General features: G+C 37.4%; 1 long non-coding RNA gene across 2 annotated transcripts in view; it reads left to right on the forward strand.

Moving 5' to 3' along the window:
• The window catches only part of LOC102117305 (uncharacterized), a 265,757-nt gene that overhangs the window by 135,198 nt on the left and 111,545 nt on the right, over positions 1–19,014 (forward strand). The window contains exon 4 of one of the 2 annotated variants that reach the window (XR_001493120.4): positions 6,608–6,721. This is a non-coding gene — a long non-coding RNA (uncharacterized lncRNA). Of the gene's footprint in view, positions 1–6,607; positions 10,073–19,014 lie in introns of those variants that run through there. The other variant, XR_012416613.1, reaches the window with a different exon arrangement.

Below are 19,014 nucleotides of genomic sequence, written 5' to 3' on the forward strand. Positions count from 1 at the left end.
GGGGGGAGGGGAGAGGGATTGCAATGGGAGTTATACGTGATGTAAATGACGAGTTGATGGATGCTGATGAGTTGATGGGTGCAGCACAGCAACATGGCACAAGTATACATATTTAACAAACCTGCACATTATGCACATGTACCCTAGAACCTAAAGTATAATAAAAAAAAAAGAAGAAAAAAAAAAGAAATAAGCTCAGAGAAGTTCTGAGAAAAATAATAATAAAAAAATACCCTATAAGTAAAAGGAAAAATAGAGCTTTTACTATCATCTAATGAAATTATAAACCATCTATTTGAAACATGTAATTTAAGGGACACAATGAGAAATGAAATGGTAATTATCAAGAGTTGGCATAATAAACTTAGCTTTGGAGGTCAAGAAAGCCAGCAGTGATTAGTCTCTATTATGAGATTAGAGGAACCTATCTTGCTGTCTTTAAATGCAGCCACTTCTAGAGAGGGTTTTCTATACACGTGTGCTTTTGAATTTGATTACTATGGGGTGAATTATTAGGAAGCTCACACATTTGCTGGGATTAGTTTAGTAATTTTAGTGCTCATTAACCACCCAAAAGTGTAAGACTTGAAGGAAGAGTATTCAGATAGTTTAAATGTTGATAGGGCAGTAGTCATGGAAAAGGGGTACTGGAAAGGTTCCCAGTTTACAGCAAGGCTCTGTTCTGGTGGAATTCTTTTTTAGGGGCTGGACTGAAGAAGGTATTGGAAGGTCATGGGAGCTCTCAGCAAAGGACAGGGGAACGAATGGAAAAGAATAATAGAGATCTCAAAACCTCAAAAACTTAAGTGAGATCATCCAGCTTAGCAAATGAGAATTCATGGAAAGGAAAAAGAGAGAGGGTAACAGGGGTCGAGAAAAGAGAAGTTAGTACTATTTGTGCTTGGGCAGCCAAATCAGTGAGAAACTATAGACAGGTGGTAGATGAGCAGGGAAGAAGATGAATTCCAGGAGACAGGAGAAAGATAAAGGGGTGCAGGAGGCCATCCAAAATGAAGAGGCCCAATTTGAAGCTTGCCTAGCATTGGCTTGCTTGTGTTTAGTCTCATCCACCAACGAAGTGAATTCCCACGGGCAACTTATAAAGTGAGAACGTATAGATTCACATCTTGCATTTACATAATCATCCTTCATAACCAAGAGTCTTAAGAATAAAAAAGGTTTATTTATCTAGTGTGTACATTATGGCTTCGAATGATACGCAGTATATAATACATATAACATAAAATATGTGTTAATCAAACTGTTTATATTATCAGTAAGGCTACCAGTCAACACTAGGCTACTATTAGTTAAGTTTTTGGGGAGTCAAAAGTTATATATGGATTTTCAACTGCACAAGGGGTTGACATCCCTAACCTACTGCATTGTTCAAGGGTCAAGTGTATTTGGATCTCTGCCTCTGAGATGTTTCATTCTTCTTTGACAAAATAGGGCTGCTTCTGTGAAGGAAAAGAAATACTGCTCACCAAAAATTCATAGAAAAAATAAGACTGGGTACAGTGGATCTCGCCTGTATTTCCAGCACTTTAGGAGGCTGAGGTGGATGGATTGCATGAGACCAAGAGACTAGCATGGGCAACATAGTAAGACTCCATCTCTACAAAAAATTAAATTAAATTTAAAAAATAGCCAGACGTGGTGCTTGCTTATAGTCCCAGCTACTCAGGAGACTGAGGCAAGAGGATTGCTTGAGCTTTGCAGTTTGAGGCTGCAATGAGCTATGATTGTACTACTATACTCTAGCCTGGGCAACAGAGGAAGACTCTGTTTCTTAAAAAAATAGGAAAAATATAAGGGTCACAGTGTTGTAAGAAGGATAAAAGAACAACAGAAGGACAGGAAAAACTTAGTTCTGATTTGAGATGGCATGAAATAGCTTTAACATCTTACAATAAGTCATTTAAATTCTTTCAGTCTTAGTTGTATCATTATGATTTCTGTGCTCTTATGTGACACACAATTTCATTAGACAAGAATTCTTTTGAAATTGATGAACATGTCCAGAATTGGAGGCAGCAATGGCAAATGAAGATCCAGACTTCAAAGTCATAGAAGATTAGTAGCAAAGACTTAAAAGTTTGAACTGACCTAGGCTCAAATTTTGGCTTTACAATATACTAGCAAATGACATTGGAAAAGTTTCTCTGTGCCCATTTCCTCATAAATTGAACTGAAGGTAATAACAGGTACCTAAACTGTGAATGTGGTGAATTTTAAATGTGATAGTATGTGTTAATTGCTTAATGATACCTGGTAACCAGGAAGGGCTCAAAATGAGGTAGAAAATACCGTGGAATATATCTATTCATACAGAGACACAATTTTCTTTTTACTTTTTTCAAGTTATATTTTTCCCCCAGATGGGGACAAAACAGGTTTTGAGCATGTTGGCAGAAAAAACACAAGTAAATATGGTAGTGATTTAGCAAGACACAGTAGACACAGCATCTCACAGCAGGAAGGAAGGAAGACACAAGAATTGAGGAAGCAAAAGAGGAATATTATTCAGACATGGAACTTGTCAGTGCAATGGCTAAAAATACTGTGGGTTAGTCAAAGAAATCGAGTTGTTCTGTGGGCTAGAAACCCTATGATTTATAAAAACAGTACATCATCCATCAATGGCTATTCTGTATATACCCTATGGTCTCTCTATTTCCAGAATTACCCTGATTTTCTAGCCTCACTGGGGCTATTGATTGAGCTTTGTGAATGTTTTTCTGTGAGCATCATGAGTGAGGAATCATTTAGACCACATTGTCACTGCTTCCCCAAGCTCAAAATTATGTTCAGGGTTGACAACATCTGTACGTTTGTAACCTTCTCATGGGTTGATATTTTATCAAACTCTCATGGGTAGACAAAATCCTCCATCTGCATGCAGTATTTAAGTTAATGTGAGAAAATGAAGGTTTCAGAAAGGAGCAACAGTGTACTTGAAGACAAAACTTTGGACATGTTTTATATTCATTCAGGGCTATCATGTTGTCTTAGTACTGTCAGGGATAGGGTCACAGTCATGACTGTAATCTCGGTATCTAGCCCACAAGCACTCTGTTCTTTTAAAATTGTCAATTTGCTTTAAAAGTTACTAGTCTTTTGCCTCCTTCTATTGTGTGCCAAACACTGTGTCAGGTGCCATGACTGCAACAATAAATAAGACATGGTCCCTACGGTCTTATTTATAAACTGTGTACATGGAGCACACAGTTTCAACACGTAACATATTGCCATGTCCAAAGTTTTGTGTTCAGGTACATGGAATCAGCCAAATTAGACAATCAACCAGTACTTGTGCATTGGTTTTTATGTGCTGAATTACACCATGATCCCTGGCCATGGTGGCAGTCTAGCAGTGAGGCACAGGAAGTAGTGTTTAGAAGGAACGAGTGACCTAATGATGACAAGTTGAGATGATGGAGACAAATCCCTACCTTCCAGAAGGAAGGTAGATGATGGGGGAGACAGAGTGGAAGAGGAATGATTTTATGCTGTAATGGTTATAAGCACTGGTACAACTCGGCAGAATGGAGGAGGTAGGCATGTAGAAGAAACCCACTGAAAAGTTATTGGGAAGCAGGTGGAGAATGTCTGGATAAGTTTGGAAACTTTATTGGAATATTGGGAGAAGAGATTGGGTACCAAAGTGGAGTCAGATCTCTTTCTCCCATTTCAATGACTATTTTTAAATTTTCAATTAATTGGGTAGGCCGTGGTTTTTTTTTTTTTTTTTTTTTTTTTCTGATTTTGCCTTATTCTCCTGGTAACGTTTTGGTTAAAGTTAGTTGTTAGCATGAGTAACATCATGAAGAAGTGGCATAAAAGCATGCAAAAATTGTCTTGGCTCAAAATATATCACAGACAAATTCTATTCAAAGTGGTGTATTTCATGGTCACAGTATTCTATAATTATTTACTGTCTTAGACTAGTGGGTCTGGTCTTCCACCTTGACTTCGTGTACTCTCATTCCACACAAAAGCTCATAGGCATAGAGTGGAGGTGGCCCCATGTCAGGTCCTAGGAGTGTCCCTGTATGAGCCGTCCCATGTGGATACACGCAAAGGAGCTGGGAGGAGATGAAAGTCCTGGCTTTTTGGTAAAAGGCACGTTTGATCTTTCACAACTACCACAGAGGACAAGGCAGGTTTCCTGGAAGAAGCACAGGGGAGGGAAAAGGAAAATTAGAAGGCTCCATCTGAGAAGTTGAGGCTAAGCTTGAATTCCTGATGGCCAGAGGTTGTTTCCAAGAAGCATGTCTGTCTGTGGTGTACCAGCTTTCAGCTGGGTGGCTCCTAGATCATGTCTCTTTCGTCAGCCAGGCTGATGGCACCAGCACCAGTAGCTTCCTTCCAGGAATGCATTGCCCATCCTCTCTGGTTTTCTGTTGAGTTGGCCTGGCCCTGCTTAAGAGAAAAATAATTGGTATTCTTTCCTCCTGTGTCGGGCAGTAATTTCCTTTTGAGCCATCCCTTACATCAGGGCCAGCCCTCTGCAAAATTATGCAGTAGACAGTTTGCTTTTAAGCATTTATTATTTTTTCTTTTTTCTGGTGACCATAACCCACCTTAGCCTTCTCCCATTGGCCCAAACTTCCAGGAGCATTATGTTTTCTTAGGATGGTCAGGGATAGCTTCACAGTCATGACTATGGTACCTGTATCCAGCTCACAAACACTTCTTCCTTTTAAAATTGTCAATTTGTTTTAAAAGTTACCAGTTTTTTGCCTCATTATACCATGTGCCAAACACTATGCCAGGTGCCATGGCTACAACAACAAATAAGACACGGTCTCTACACTTATGAAACACAGTTTCATGAGATGAATAGTCAAGACTATCCAGTATCACAACAAAGCTCCAACGGCATGAGACAGCATAAAACGTTAGAAGCAATGTCACTATGGCATAGCATGGATCGCCCCTAAAGACATGAGAGGATTGTCCTGGAAAGGCCATTAAGGAAATGTCCTGTAAGGATAGGGATATGTGTAAGCTTTATTCCGAGGGCTGTGGAAGACCCCAAAGAAAGATATGCAAGAAGATGATGAGAACAGATTGGCAGTTTAGCAAATTCTCTCTTTAAAGTATAGTCAGGAGACAAGACCACTTAGTTCATATCAGAAATCCAGATGAGGAATTGGATGACCTAAGCTGAAGTAGTGGTAGTGTGGATAGACAGGAGAGGACAGATTTGAGAGATATTGAGGAAACAGATACTACCTGTATTAGTAATTTCTTATGCTAAAGCTTGGGGAGATGGTGAAAGAGACAGAGGAGTCTAGAATGGCTCTAAGGATTATGTCGAAGGTGAGGACATGATGATGTCTTCCCAGAAACATGGAATGCACTAAATATAATTGATTGAAGGCTCTTATTTTGATGGTAGTGGGTATAGATAGGGCTCAACTGAAACTCCCAAATTTATTAATCACTTCATGTATTACTTTCTTATCAAAATGGCATCACATTGATTTCATTAAGTTAAAATATCTCTTTTTTTATACCATTAAAGAATTTAGATAATTCTGGTAGTTTTAGAGACATGAAAAATCAATTAAAGAAATGTTCTTTCATTGGCTGGGTGCTTGGGTGGAGCAGAGTATGGAGCTGCCTGAAATAATTTGCATAATCTGGTCTCTGGCCATTAGGTTTAGATGTGATCCTCACCCTCCCTGCACACTTAATTTTTATCTCACTTTTTTCCTCCAATTTGTTTCCCCTCCAGCCTTAAATTTGTTATTTTATTCCTTCCTATTCCAGCATTGCCAAACTCTCCTCTTTGTACAGTGTGCTCTGGCTACAGCACAACCTTCCAGCTTTGTATATTTGTAAAATAAAAGGAAATGAATGGGCACTTCTTTTTCATGGATGCAGGATTCAGAGAATCAACATTGCTACCACAGAAGACATTTGGGGTAACAGGTGGCTGCTGAACCAAATAAGAATTTCCATAGCCCTGCTATTTCCCAGGCAGATAAGCTCAATCGTGTTTGACAGAGCTAGGGAAACAGGACACTTGGGAAATAAAAAAGCATTTTATATGTTAAAAAAAAAAAAAACTTTGTGTCCCCTGGTTCTTTTATTTCTGTCAAAGCAACCCTTAAATACTCATTTTTCTTTCTCTCCTATTTCTTGTTCTGTAGGTAGTAGGTAAAAGCCTGAATTCCCAAATATCCCACTCCCACAAAAGTTATATATATTATATATATATATTTTTTATATATTTGTAAATATATATAATATATGTACATTTCCCCCAGGAGGTCTTTTGAAATGCCTAAAATAATTTATTTGCTTATACAATTGGAAAAAGCTGGTTTTAGAACCAGGCAAATTGAGTAGGGGACTTACTTCTAATGGCACTAAAACCTTCTAAAATAAATTCTAAGAAAATTGCCTTCATTCAGGAGGTAAACTAAAAGATATCCATCAGCACCACCTGAGGAAAATCCCCAGGTCCTCGACCTTCCCTGAAATTCCTATTGTGGCAGTTCCTGCATCTCTGATTCTGGCAGCTGCCTGATTCTTGAATTGTTCTTTGCTCAATTAAACTCAGTTAATTTGTCTAGTGTTTTCCTTCTTGCAGAAGATGTCAGAGTGGGATTTGCAGTAGACTCCCAGCAGCTCCTAGGGGCACCAAGTGAGATGCCTGCCGGGCCCACTGTGTCCACTGCCCTCTGGTAGCACCTGAGGATCATGGGTAAGTTCTCTGATTCCAAAGCTGCATGGATTTGTATTTTGAGCTTTCCAAGTTTGAGCAAATTTTAGGTCTAAACGGGGTTCAGCAGTTATGACAGAAATTGGACTGGGTCCATGATTGTACTGGATCTGATCATTAACTAGATTGGATCCAGTTAGAGGCCTCAGATGCCTGACTGGATCAAACAGAAACGGGAAGTAAATGGCAATAGTGCAGGGGCTGGGAACTCTGGCTTTAGGAAATTCAAGGGATTTTTGTGTTCTATCCTCTTTCTATCTTTTTCTTATGTGCTTAGGTAGGGAAAATCATTGGTTAAGTTGATCAAGGGTATCTGAGGGCCAACGTCCAGATTCAACGTAAAAAATAAGACCCCTTAATTTCTGAAGAACTGAATTCTCCACCTTCTGGCTGTGCCTGCATTTGCATGTGTAAGTATTAGGCCCTGGAAGCAGCAAACACTTAGAAAAATGGCAAAATTGGCCGGGTGCGGTGGCTCAAGCCAGCACTTTGGGAGGCTGAGACGGGTGGATCACGAGGTCAGGAGATCGAGACCATCCTGGCTAACACGGTGAAACCCCCTTTCTACTAAAAAATACAAAAAACTAGCCGGCCGAGGTGGTGGGTGCCTGTAGTCCCAGCTACTCGGGAGGCTGAGGCAGGAGAATGACCTAAACCCGGGAGGCGGAGCTTGCAGTGAGCTGAGATCCGGCCACTGCACTCCAGCCTGTGCGACAGAGCGAGACTCCATCTCAAAAAAAAAAAAAAAAAAAAAAGAAAAAGGGCAAAATTTTACTAAAGGTAATTTTAAACTACAGCAGAACATTCCCAATGAGTAACACTGTACTTTAAGAGGTACATTTAAAAGTGAGGGCTCCTGAATTAGGCTCACTCTGGGATGTGAGGGAAAAGAGATAGCAATAGACTCTTCCCGGGCATTAAAGAAGGAATAGCAATGAATGTGAATAGAAAAATGTTCAATAAACAATGTAGAACCAGAAATCTTGCAAATTTTGTAGCTTAAATGTAACAGCGAGACAAATACTTTCACCATTCAAATGATCAGTTATCTAACTGCGTAGTGCCCTTCATCATGTGGTGGGAAGAGCACATCCACTTGTTATGCAATGGACCTAGGAAGTGGTTTCAGATTGGTTTTGGCATCTTTGAGACAGTTTTGGATAAGATTCTGTTATGAAAGCTAAACACAAGTTATGGTTGCATGCTATAAGAACAGCCTGAATTCATTGGCTGTTCAGTCCCCTAAACCCACACTGAAATCCTGCAGGGCAATTGATGTCAGAGACAATTTAGAAAGAAAAGGATAAGCGTTAGCTACTGAAAAGTATGGAAATGGCTTTGGGTCTCAATTCTGCTGATGAGCAACACAATTGCTATGATAACTGACAATGCTCAGTTCAGTTTGACGGAGACACAGACCTTGGATGACTTTATCCAAGTAGCATGCCAGGCACTGCCACTCCCCCCCAAAAATTCAAATGACATAATAGGGGGTAAGCATAGCAGAGAGAGGTCACAAGACCCTTACTCCAATGGAGTTAGGTCGGAGAGAGATGTCTTGTTTGCCTACTCCAATTTTCTAGCTGAGACTGAAAATCAGTGAATTCATCAAATGTTTTATAAAATAATAAAATTCAGTAACCAATTATAGCTGGCAATTGAGTTGGAGAAACAAAAGGGCATATTCATTTAAAAGAAAATTTTGTAGAAATTATTTGTTCTTCTTAAATTTTATCAAAATTACCACTACAAAAAATAATAAGACTGGTTTTGTTAAGAGCAATGACTACCTATTTTCAACTTTGTATTCTCAGCATCCAGGAGAGTTTCTGGCATAGGAGCTCAATAAATGTCTGTGAGCGGAATGAATATGTGATCAAATGGCTACATTTATACACAGACACCCACATATCACATTCACAATATTCACATGATAATACCTACACTAACATAAACTGTGTCTACTCATTATTTATGACCAAAAATTAGCAAAGTTTTTCTGTAAGAGTCCAGATATCAAATATCTTAAGCATCTCAGGATTAAAGATAAAATTGTGAATATTGTGTAGGTGATTATATGACAAATATATAGCAAAAAAAGATTTTTATTGATGGAATTCAAAACATAATAATAATCACATACACATTTCTGTAATGGGAAGATAAGAATGGAACTCTTTGGGGGGAAAACATTTTATTTAATCTGGGTTTAAAGTGATCAAAAATGTTTTTGCAAATGTTATCTGTTAATGCTAATTTGTAATGAGATTTTAGTTATTTCATTTAGAATTTTAATTTTATATAAGTTTTGCATGTCATGCAATATTATTAGTCGTTTAACTTTTTTCTCCCATTCATAATGGTAAAAGTAATTCTTAGCTCTTATGCCATGTAAATACAGGTGACAGACTGAATTTATTTCATTGGCTGCACTTTGCTAATCCCTCATCTACAGCTACGTGGTTATGAAAAGCATTTGATTGGTTGATAGATTGATTTTTGAAACTGACATGTAAGTAAATGGAATTAGGAACGTTGTATCTAATTACACTATTTGCAATATCTCACATACCAGAAAAGTCCCCACATTTGATAATTTGCTTTGTTTTTAAAACAATGCTTTCATGTGGGAACTGGTCTGAGAGTCACTAAAAAAAATCATCTTGGTAACCTATTGGTTAACCTTATAGCTTTGCCCCTAAACTGAGTATGATTCTTAGCAAGATTGGGTAGAGGACAAGAATTTCACAAGAACTTTCTCTCCCTGGGATAAAAATACAATGACAAGGACAGAATCCTAAGGAACTGCCAAGTTCACTAGATGACCAAATTCGAAGCTATTTTTTCATGTTGTCCTTTGGTCGGAAATGCTTGAAATGCTTCTGTGTGTTGTAAGCCTTGTTCACCACTGTCACTTCCAGGCTGTCTGTCTTCCTTCCTCCCTCAAAACCCCGGATTCTTTGATGTGCATGTCATAGACTTCATTATCCATTACCCTTCCTTGTTGTTTTCATATCTCTCCCTCCAAATGTCTTCTCCTCGTTCATTGTGTTCTCATCACCTGAATTCACCTATGCCACTGTCAATCACTGCATAGGATGGTGTTTCAGGACAGAGAATCTGGAAGCAGACTGATATGATTAAAAGCATGTCTGTGTCACTTACTAGCTATGCCCTGTTGGTTAAATTATGAAATGGGTATAACAATAGTACCTACCAGTAAGGACACTGTGAGAATTGAATGAGATTTTTTAAAAAGATAAGTGCTTAGAACACTCCCTGTTATAGAGTGAATACTTAAAATATTCAGGAACTTCACCATTTAAAAATAAAGTAATAAATACATGATATAAATGCAAATAGTACTAACTGGGAACACTTACTGAATGCTTACAATATGCCAGGCACTGCTGAAAGCATTTTACATAATGAACATTTTTAGATTTCACAACAACCCTATGAATTGGTTTATATTATTATCCTCCTTTTTAAGATGAAGAAACCAAGAACTATAGATGTGAACTACTTTATCTAAGGTTAACAGCAAATAAGTGATGAATCCAAGAAGTGAATAGTCCATCCCACATCCTGGTGTCCCAACTATCATTTTTGCATTCTAGTTCAGCCATCTTGTCATCATCAGTAGTTATAGCACCTTCAAAATTTTAATTCCAGCCCTTTTCTCTGACCATTTTCTGCACACCTTCAACTTTTTAGTGACTTCCTTTTATATTCCCCAAACAAACATTCTTTGACCTCATTCAAACTTTAAACTTATTGACCTGACTCCTTTTCACCATCTGTCACCTCTACTCAGTTCTTACATCTCTTTCCCCTATGCAGCCTAAAATTTTCATGGGCTAGTACTGTAACACTCTTTTAAAAGCACCCTTAACTCCTTTTCTTCATCTTCCCTCCATTATACTATTTATCTGACAAAACCCCAAACTCACCCAACCAAATTATCCACTTCTTCTGTGCCAACGCTATAACAGTAAAGATACGCTAAAAATCTCAACTTTACTAGGCTGCCCCGTAATATTTCTCAAGAAAATGCACTTCCTTTCTCTCTGAGAATCTCATACATTCTCCTCTCTCCCCAAATTTCAAACATCTCTATCTGCCTACTCTCTTTTCGTAACACTGAAGCTCACTTTAGAAAGAAAAGAAATATAATTGCATAAGAACTATCATTTTTTTCCAACTAACAATTCAATCAAACTTTCAGCATTTGTATTCAGCTACTGACTTATCCCTTCTATTAAAAGGTTGTACCTACTTCTGTTGCAAAGAGAAAACTCTTTATCAGTAATTTAAATCCTTTCCATCTCATTTTCACCAGGAGTTGGATCCTATAATAGTCACATTTCCTACATCATTTTCTTTCCCTTTTCAGGATTATTCATATTGGCCTAGAAATATGCCACAATACCACCTATCTTAAAAACAAAACTAAAACTAACTCAAACTTCTTTGACCCTATATTCTTCTCGGTAAACTATTGGATATATCTTTGTTCCATGTACATCAATATCCGTTAAAATATAGTTTGTGTATACTGTCTTTATTTCCTCATCTAATTTCCCTCCATGTTTGCTTTAATAGAACTTTAAATCTTACCCTCTACTGAAATTGTCTTTATAAAACTGTAGATAGATGCTGTTGGTTATTTATCCCAAAGATATTTTCACTCCCTTTCTTTTATTCTTTCTTCTCCTCTTGCTCTCCTCCTCCCTCTTTCATTTTTGTTTTCTTCGATCCCTTCTTTTCGGTGAGACTTTATAATACTTGGACTTTTCTTCCATGTGATAAGTAAACAAAACCAACCCCCTTCTCAGTCCTGCGGTGTAAATTGTAATTGATCATGACCAAACAGGGTAATTTTTCTTGCCAGTCACTTGCCAACTTCAGTTGAAGAATAATCTAGGCCAGTGAGTATTGAGTGAAAGTCTGTTGGGGCACTTCTGGGTACTATCTAATAAAGAGACAAGGATGGAAGAAAACGTCCTTTGTGGGGGATGTGATCATGCCTTCTGTACAGCCCTGAGGGAAAGCGATTGTGACAGATGTGCAAGAAGTACAATGAAGAAGAACGTGTTTCTGACAGATCATTCTGGAAAACTCTTATGTTAGGCTAGGAGATTAATGGAATTCGGAATTGATGAGTAATAAGAAAAGAGATTAGCAAGGCTGAGGCAGTCATGGTTTCTTTTTTATTTATTTATTTATTTATTTATTATTATTATTATACTTTAAGTTCTAGGGTACATGTGCATAACGTGCAGGTTTGTTAAATATGTATACTTGTGCCATGTTGCTGTGCTGCACCCATCAACTCATCAGCACCCATCAACTCGTCATTTACATCAGTTATAACTCCCAATGCAATCCCTCCCTCCTCCCCCCTCCCCATGATAGGCCCCGGTGTGTGATGTTCCCCTTCCCGAGTCCAGGTGATCTCATTGTTCAGTTCCCACCTATGAGTGAGAACATGCGGTGTTTGGTTTTCTGTTCTTGTGATCGTTTGCTAAGAATGATGGTTTCCAGCTGCATCCATGTCCCTACAAAGGACACAAACTCATCCTTTTTTATGGCTGCATAGTATTCCATGGTGTATATGTGTCACATTTTCTTAATCCAGTCTGTCACTGATGGACATTGGGTTGATTCCAAGTCTTTGCTATTGTGAATAGTGCCGCAATAAACATACGTGTGCATGTGTCTTTATAGCAGCATGATTTATAATCCTTTGGGTATATATACCCAGTAATGGGATGGCTGGGTCATATGGTACATCTAGTTCTAGATCCTTGAGGAATCACCATACTGTTTTCCATAATGGTTGAACTAGTTTACAATCCCACCAACAGTGTAAAAGTGTTCCCATTTCTCCACATCCTCTCCAGCACCTGTTGTTTCCTGACTTTTTAATGGTTTCTTAAAGAGTTTCAACTAGTTGATCTCCAGGGTGCTTATTTAAATAATCTTAGTCACTTTTCAAACAAGGCTTTTGATTGCTACTCTCAAAGCAGCATTCTTTTTTTAATTTTTTTTATTTGACATATGTCATTAACAGAGATGGCAGGACAGAGAAAATGAAGAAAATGACAGAAAATAAAGTAAAAATTAGGAGTCAGCAGTTCTAGACGTAAGGAATATAAACATATAACCACTCTTTCTATCCCTGTAAGAGGAGAAAAAAGCAAGTTATGATGTTAGTTTCAATGCAATATAGGAAATCATCGTGTTTTTTGTTTATTAATAAACTTTTTTAGAGCTGTTGTAGTTCACAGCAAAATTAAGCAGAAAGTACAGAGAGTTCCTATATTCCTCCTTTCTCCCACACATACACAACCATTTCTATTATCAACATTCTACACTAGAGCGGCACATTTGTTAAAATCTTTCTTCACTTAGTAATATGCATTTAAGTCTTCTGCATGTTTTTCATGGTTTGACAGCATATTTCTTTTTAGTGCTGAATAATATTCTATTGTCTGGAGGTACCACAGTATCCACTCACCTACTGAAGGAAATTTTCGTTGCTTCCCAATGTTGTCAATTATGAGAAAAGGTGTTATAAACATCTATGTGCAGGTTTTCGTGTAGACACACATTTTAAAATTCATTTGGATAAGTGCCAAGGCGTGTGATTGCTGGATTGTATGGTAAGAATATGTTTAGTTTTGTAAGAACCCGACAAACTTTCTTCCAAGATGGCTGTACCATTTTGCATTCCTACCAGCAATTAATGAGAGTTCCTCATGCTCCACATCCTTGCCAGCATTTGGTATGGTAAGTGTTTTGGATTTTGGCAACTATAAGAGGTGTGTAGTGGTATATTGTTGTTATTCAAATTTTCAGTTCCTTAATGACATATGATATTGAACATCTTTTCCTATGTTTACTTGCCATCTGTACATATTCCTTAGTGAAGTGGCTCTTAAGGGCTTTTGCTAATTTTTAAATGGGTTCATTTTCTTATTGTGGAGTTTTAAGAGTATTTGTATGTTTGGACAGAGGTCCTTTATCAGATGTGTCTTTTGCAATATTTTCTCTTGGTCTGTGGCTTGTCTTCCTATTCTCTTGACATTGTCTTTCCAATTCATGGTTTTTTTTAATTGAAAATGTAACAATTTATTTTTATGCACTTGCATTGACATACCTCAGGTTTAAGGGCATCTCAAAGCTATGTGTGAACTTCATCATTGCTCCATCATCTGGCTCTGATTCTCTGGATAGTAATTGTCTTTGGGCCAACCAATCCATATGGTCTATCCAGACGGTCCCTCAGGTATTACAATGTCTTTCATTCAATATATTTGCCAAAATTAGAGCAAGTAAATATACATTCTTGTTGAAGGAAATCTAGCCCTAAAAAAGAGTAAGTTCTAACACTTGTCTTTTTAATCTATATTAACATGATACAAGTATGAAATGAATTAACTTATCTCTTCCTGCTAAAACAAAGAGAAATAAAAGTGCCTTTCTTTATACTGATAACTTTGTCATACTGTCTAAGCGTAAACTTAGGAAGCAGTATGGGTCTTTTGGCATATTAGTTCTGTAAAGAACAACTCAGCATAAAATTCTGCAAAACAAAAAATCATTGTATTTGGTGAACATTCAATCTTAAATATCCTCAGGCAACAAGTCAATTTATTGTGTCTTTCATAGGGATTCACTTTCAGCACACAGTGGATTTATTCTGTTATTCAGGGATGGATTTTACTCTTAATTCATTTTGATGGCTTCTTGTGCTCTAGTTTTTAAAATGAGATGTTTGCTAGTTTTATGTTTTATGTATTGATGTTCTTTTATAGATGAGACAGACAGCTGGCCACACACACATGCACCTGTGTACATACACACGCACGTGCGCACACATGCAGCTATAAGATAAAACTTAAACAAGACTAAATCTTTGTATTTCATGTTGTGTGGTGCTGAATGTGGCGTTTCAGATAAGTGCACAAGCCTGAAAAGATCAAAGCTCTGTTCTGAGAAAAAAAGTGCTAACTTTACCTTTAAGCCTCCCTGCTGCTCTACCTGTGCTATTATAATTAACTTGTAATGCATGGCATCTTTCCATTTTTGCCTCAGCTGCCAGGAAACCAAATGCCACTCACTACCTGTAACAGGAATTGATTATTTTACTTTACCCTAGCCTCTATACAAGCCTCACTTGCTTTTGGGCATATTGAATAATTTTGTCTCATATATTCATGTGTTTGAATGCATTTTTGCTTTGTTGTAAACATACAAGAGCTTTTAATCAGTAGTGCAAGGTGCCTCGTAGAAAGAACTATTGTTTCATTTATTAAAACAACATTTTTTAAAAATCACATGTTCATTTCCCGAAATATGGAGTGAATTTCTTCAAGCTTTGGAAGAAATTTACATTTACATGTAATAAAACTCCTCAGACTGGTAAATTCTCTGAGAGTATCATAACAGACCTGTTAAGTCGAACTCAGAAGGGGTTTCTATTTTGAGAGAATACTGCTTTTGGCTGCCAGGAGAGCTTCTGTAGACATCTTTTTGAAAATGGGGTAACTCATATGAATTCATCATGGCCAGAAGAAATAAAAAGATTCTTAGTGTGTGATGTAGGTGCTTTACTGGAAGGATGGTAAGTCTGGCTTAATATTGCTTGCAAAAATTATTTATGGTTGGTACTTTCACTGTGTTTAAAAGTCTATTTTCACATTTAGTTAAATATTTCTGTCTTGCTTTTTATAATTTATTTGAAATCTACCTTGGAAATGCTCAAAATAAGGTTGTTGTTGGACAGGCCTCTATCTGAAATTCAAGAACTGTTTGGCCCTGTTTGAACCCACATCATGTATATTAATACAGTATTCTTGTTCTAAACTATGTTTTGTTTCTCAGTTGTGGCTGGGGCTTTTATTAACATGCTTAAAGCAATAAATCATCCTTTTTATTGGAGTAAGTTAATTGTGTCTTATAATGAAGAGCTCTAAACTTAATTTGTCAAATTTATGTTTGTACACAGGCCATCCCACTGAAAGGAGATCAGCTTAAGGAGGAATATCTTTTCAAAGAACTATGTTGAATGAGCTCTTTAAAAATCTTTCCTCACTAATTGCATTTTAAACAACTTAATTCTGTAAATGTTATTTTTGCTGGAGGTATGCAAAATCTTTCTACTAATATTGACACATCTACTTCATCATATGCCATTTTCTGTTGGTTAGAATGCCCATCTTACTGACAACACTCTTTCTTAGATAAAAAATATATAGTCATCAACTTGTTTTATTACTTCTCATTAGAATGACCTTTCTGTGCCTCTTAGCCTGGATAAATCTTCTGCTCCCTTTCAATCCAGCTAAAATCTCACCATCTTGCAGCTTTACCTAATTACCCCTTATCATTTTGGCAGAACATTATGTACATCATGGAGGTTCCATTAGGGCATGTAATATGTGCCTTAACTGGGGTCAATACAGAGAAATATTTCCTGGAAGTCAAAATTTTGTCCAGCAATAAAAATTACTTAATTTATTATTTGTCTTAGTCCAAAATTACAGGTACTGGGATGAGTTTTCTTTGTTTCTTTTTGCAACAACCCCAGTGTGTTATTGCAGGGGGTGTTGGTTTCTTTTGCCTTTCCTGAAGCCATTTACTCTTATTCACGTAATGGCATGTAGTTCCTTCTAGTCCTGCCTCTAGGTATGGATATATAACTGACCAGAGAAATGAGGTTCATTTCCCAAGTAGAATTTTTCATAAGGAGAAGTCTTTATTCCACTGAACTTGGGGCTGTATTTTATCCTTTAGCTCTGGAAGCCATGATGGGAAAACATGCTTGAAAATTAAGTCATTTTAGAAAATAACAGACTTATAGAACATATCACTTCCTAACAACATTGCGTACCTGAATCCAGTTGTGCCAAAAGCTAGAGGCTCTTAGGTTTTTCAGGTACTTACTCAATATATTTCTTTTATTTTAATTAATTAATGTTTTTGCTTAAGCAAGTTTGGGTTAATTTTTTCATATTTGTAATGGAAAGAGCTCAGAACATATATATATATATATATATAATTATATACATAATTATTAGTCCTAATTCTATAGGTGGGGAAATAAAATTGTGAGAGCTTTAGAAAACTGCAATGCTAATAACAAATGAAACTAGAATCAGACATATCTACTTATAGGGTTCATTTTCTCTCTGCTCTGCCATACTGCATTGCAAGTTTTTGGTATGTTTTGGCTTCTATGCTGATACTTTGGCATCTCCAAAAATTTTTATTTATTCATTTTTTGGTAGATAAAGTCTATGACTTGTAGTTTTTTCATTTTCTGCTAGTATTTTGGAGGAAGAGAATGTGAGGGACACAGAAACATTTGTATTCTGATTTCTTATATTAGAAGCTCCATTAATTCTTATTGAGCTTTCCAGTGATTAACATTCATCTTCTGTGGTCTTTCTCTAGGCTTACAGAAACTTAGTGGACGTCAAAGTCATTCTTCTTCACAGAGAGAACTTGTTAGACTTCGAGTCTGTGCTACTTTAGTATCCCGTATTTGCAATGCCTATCTCCATCAATTTGGGTTATTTTCAGAAACACAAACAAGGGTTGAGTTAGACTGTCATGAGGACAACCATAATGGGAATATTGGAAAAATTATGATTACTCTTAGGCTGGGTAAGAGGCAAGGTTGCATGGAACATCTGAATTTTGTCCCTGGAATTGTCATTGCATTTCTGGGTGGCCTTGGACAAAATTATTTTTTGAAGTTTTGCCAAAGGGAAGGTAACAGGGGTAGGAGAGGAATGAGTGAACAGCTTCAAGTGAATAAATTCATTCTTTACAATGTTAAGGCTCTGTATTCCCATTTTCCTGAAATTCCTGTGAACTCACAAGTCAGATCTCAGATAAAGCCTTTTGAAATTTCAAAAATAGACCTTTTAACTTATAGCTAAAAGAATAAAAGCAAAGATAAAAACCAAGCTAGCAGAAAAATGGTCTGGTATACACATAAAGGCAGGTGGACCATTCTGGTCAGTCTGTCATTTACTAAGACCTAATTAGCTATGCTGTCTTGGTGGCATTTTCAGAAAGGAAACTGGAATCCTTTGCCTGTAAATGTCTCCATTAGCTCAGTGTGTGTTTTCGTTGGCCTTTAGAAAAGGCTCTAGCTCTATTATGGTTTTGTTGATGGCTAACAGTGTTCTTGGCGCTGAGTGCGATATAGAAGAAGGCACAGGATCCGCCCAAGGCACTTGCAACCTAAGTTAGTAAAACAAATAACTCGCTATTATTCCTGACCTTGCGGGAAATTGAGTTTAAATATCAGTGGCGCTAGATTCCAGAATATTTCTATTTGTGGTCCTTTGGGATGGGCCAGAATGACATTGGTGGAGCGACTGCATTACTTGGTATGCTTCCTTTCTTCCATTTTTAGCGTGTTAGACTTTCTTCCATTTCCAGGGCTTTTTCCATGGCTAAGTTAGCCACAGATGTTGTCTCTCAGCATCCCTTGTTTTGTTGTAATATTTGCCCTCACTTTAGCTCAGTAGAGTCTAATTTCACCTATCTCTACCTACTTAAGGTGATAGAAAAAAAATTCACCCAGATAAACCCTAAATATTGTTTTAAATGTGGGGACAAATGTTTGTTCTTATTGTATGAATATCCATGGTATTTCAAATAAAATCATGTATCTTCAATGTGAAGACCGACATAGGCAGGGGTTGAAAAATTATGCAGTATTCTCTGCACATGTAGTTTGTTTTTTTCTATGTTGGCAGAAAAGGAAAAATATTACACCTCAACCTCTCTGATCATACTTTTGGGAAGGGTGGGTAAAGTTGAGAAGGTGGTCGGGGAGATGCCAGATGACCAGTGTGTTAGGCTGTTTTGGAGTTTCTACAAAGAAATTCCTGGGACTGGGTAATTTATAAAGAAAAGAGGTTTAATTGGCTCATGGGCTCATGGTTCTGCAGGCTGTACAGTGAGTGTGGTGCCAGCATCTGCTTCTGGTGAGGGTCTCAGGAAGCTTCCAATCATGGTGGAAGGCAAAGGGGAAGCAGACATGTCACGTGGCAAGAGGGATCAAGAGAGCAAGGGCAGGGAGTTCTCAGACTTTTAAACAATCAGATCTCGCATGAACTAACTGAATGAGAATTCACTTAACACTAAGGGGATGGTGCTAAACCATTCATAAGGGATCCACCCACATGATCCAACATCTCCCACCAGGACCCACCACGACACTGGTAATCGCATTTCAACATGAGATT

The sequence above is a fragment of the Macaca fascicularis genome, chromosome 8 (genome assembly GCF_037993035.2).
Source record: "Macaca fascicularis isolate 582-1 chromosome 8, T2T-MFA8v1.1".
NCBI classification, from domain to species: domain Eukaryota; kingdom Metazoa; phylum Chordata; class Mammalia; order Primates; family Cercopithecidae; genus Macaca; species Macaca fascicularis.